Source organism: Arvicanthis niloticus, chromosome 2 (genome assembly GCF_011762505.2).
Source record: "Arvicanthis niloticus isolate mArvNil1 chromosome 2, mArvNil1.pat.X, whole genome shotgun sequence".
Taxonomy (NCBI): domain Eukaryota; kingdom Metazoa; phylum Chordata; class Mammalia; order Rodentia; family Muridae; genus Arvicanthis; species Arvicanthis niloticus.
In genome coordinates, this window is record NC_047659.1 from 133,550,583 (window position 1) to 133,553,772 (window position 3,190).

Below are 3,190 nucleotides of genomic sequence, written 5' to 3' on the forward strand. Positions count from 1 at the left end.
TCTCTCTCCACACACACCTCACATTCTCTCTTCACCCACTCTCTCCTTTACCTTGCCCCAGTCTTTTATTGATACTCTGAAAGCAAGTCAAAAAAAGACACCGTATAATCATTGCCAAATCAAATTCAAAAGAATAAGCACATCCCACAAAGAATCAAGAATTACAACTGTTCCCCAAAGTTTCAAGCTTCCTCTATTCCCAGGCCTGTAGCCAAAACAATAATAATTGCAAACATCATTATTTAAACTTTAACTTTTGATTTATTATACTTCAGAGCTCTGAGGTTAGCTACTTGCATTTTCCTTTTTTCTTTTTCTTTTGCAGTTTTTGTGGTTTTAAACACAAAACATGCATACAAGCCATTTATTCATTTTCTTTGCTGCGTGGCCTGGCGTTGGGATTGGCGATTCTGTTGGCCAACTGTGCTGCTTTTTCCATGATGGCTTTTCGGCTCTTAGAGGACACATTGTGAGCAATCTCAGCACAGTAAGATCTGTCACACATCAACAGCACTTCCAGCTCCTAGACGTTGTAGACCAGAAACTTCCAGAAGCCGCTAGGCAGCATGTGCTTGGCTTTGTTGTTGTTTGTTTGTTTGTTTGTGTTTTCTTCACTCCCATAACCAATGTTGGGCATGAGGATCTGGCCCTTGAATCTTCTTCACACCGATGCCTCTGGGTTTCTGCCAGTTTTGCTTCATTTTCACATATCGGTCTGACTAGTACCGGAGAAGCTTCTTGGTTCTCTTTTTGATGATCTTGGGCTTCACCAGAGGCCAGAGGGCAGCCATGATGCCACAAAACAGAGGGCAGCCACCTGGCTGATAGTGCCAAGGAAAGCTACATGTGTTCTCCAATGAAGCTCTAATGATAAATGACAAGGGCAAAGCTTCCAGTTAGTGGACAGAAAGAGTCAAGTTAACCCTTAATTCTCCCAGTTCCACTAGCTTTCTGCTTCTGCACATTACACACAATGACTCTCCCAAGAGTCCTACTGTTCTGACTTAGTTTTACTAATATATAATCTTATGCATTCTATACTTTCTTATCCATACATATCCAAAGGAGACCAGGAACCACTCTCAAGTGTTGTGCAAAACTCATTTCATAACTTCAATAGGTTTTTTTCCTTTCTGAATTAAAGTATCCTGTGTTTGCCTTCCCTTATTCTATGATTGTATCTCTTGTGCTAATGCTTTTTCATAATTCCGATAAATTCCTTCACTTTCTGGTAACAGACTCTATATGACTCTAGCAGGACGTGGCTCTGTTATATTTTCTAATATTTCTAAACATGATTTCTTCACATTTCTTTGCAAGCCAAACATTAATCTAGAACTACCATTGTGCAGTTATTGCATTGTTTCCAAGAGAGGAACACACAGCCTGCACCTGGGCCATCAGGACTGTGCTGTGCTGTGCCCCAGGCCTCAGTTTTTAATTGTTTAAGAATCATTACATCAAGGAACATCTAGTTTCACAGAATTCACCAGAGCAGGAGGGGAGAGTAGGAAAGTCAGATATAATAGAATAATTATGCACACCAAGGCCAACTGAAAAGCACTCACACACAAATGAAATCTATACAGCCGTTGTCCAGGGCTAAGATTAGGAGAAACGGGAACAACTGTTTTTTACAAAGAGTTGCCATGGGCTACTGAGACATCTCCATCCTGGCCTGCTGTAGGCAGTCCCTTATTTCAGATGGGGGTCCCCTGGAGGGATGTATCTCCTGTTTCTCAGGGTCCCAGACACCATACTTTTTTACAAGGATCTGCCTCGTGGACTTCTGAGATGTCTCCATCCTGGCCTGCTGCAGGCAGTCTCTGTCATGGTATGCTGTCCCCAACACAAAGTCCACTCATTTTTTGTTCCTCCTCCTCCTCCTCCTCTCCTTCTCCTTCTCCTTCTCCTTCTCCTTCTCCTTCTCCTTCTCCTTCTCCTTCTTCTTCTTGTCCTCCTCCTCCTTCTTCTTTTGTAACTTTAGCTACAAGAGACAAGACTGACACTCAGTATTCAGCAGAAAATAAGAAGGCTGCCCTCCCTAAGGTGCTGGTGGAGCCAGGCCACCCTGCCTCACAGTGCAGAGAATGGGCACCACTACAGTGAATAAACATGTGATGGAAAGACAAGAAAGAAAGAAAAACAGAGTGGCACATGTGGAGAGACGTGGAACTGGAGACACAACAGCCAAGGGGACCAGGCTGATATGAGTGACCTGCCCTGCCACCTGAGTCCATGGTGATGTCTACCTCTGTGCTGCCTCAGGGGCCATGTCTAGACCCGTGGTCCTACTGTGGCCAGGGTCCATGCTGATATCAAGATTGCCACCAAAGGCCACTCAATGTCTATGCTCATGGGCTATACCTCCTCCAGGGCCATACTGATGTGAGAAGTCTGTGATGCCACCTGAGCCCATGGTGATGTTGATGGTCTGCGCTACCTCCGAGGACCTTGCCTGAGTCTGTGGGCCTTCTGCAGCCAAGGACTGTGTCTGTGGTCTGTGCTGTCACCAGAAACCAAGTAGAAGCCCATGATCTATGCTCCCACTGACTGTAAAAAGGAAGGAAAATCCTTTTGCAGAGATCTCGATGATTGAAAACCGATAGTTGAGGAAAAGGGACATGGAACCCTTCTGTGACAACCCTACCCCCACCCAACTCTGAGCCCCACCCCCCAGAAAAGTAGCAGCCTGAACAGGAAGCTGTCAAAGAGAACACTTCAAAAAGTGAGATGGGGGTGCTGAAGTCAGCTCTCCACAGTCTGGCTTCTGGCAGGGATGTGGTGGGGGGGGTGGGGGGAGGGCTCAGCTCTATCTAAGGGGCAGGCCACGGAGAGCTTGGCCACGCTCCGGGAGGACATAGATAACACAAACTGAACTTGTTTTTTTTTTTTCTTTTTCATTTTTTTTGGGGGGGAGGGAGAGTCCACAAGATTTGGGGAGCCAGCATGGGAGGACCTGGGTATGAGTGTGATAGGGGTGCATGATGTGAAATTCCCAAAGAATCAATGAAATATTGTTCTTTAAAAATGGTAGAAAATATGTTGACTGAAGAAATAAATGGGAGATCACACCCAGAGAAGGTCACCCTCCTCTCCAGCTCTGCTCAACCCTGCAGACACTAAGGTCAAAAGTTAGTGACCAGAGTAATTGGAAGGAGGGAACACACACACCACATACACACATCTC

General features: G+C 45.4%; 1 pseudogene; it reads right to left on the reverse strand.

Annotated features, from left to right (window-relative positions):
• Window positions 1-308: 308 nt before the first annotated feature.
• Window positions 309-2,597, reverse strand: LOC143441216 (large ribosomal subunit protein eL32 pseudogene; annotated as a pseudogene).
• Between the last annotated feature and the right edge of the window lie 593 nt (window positions 2,598-3,190).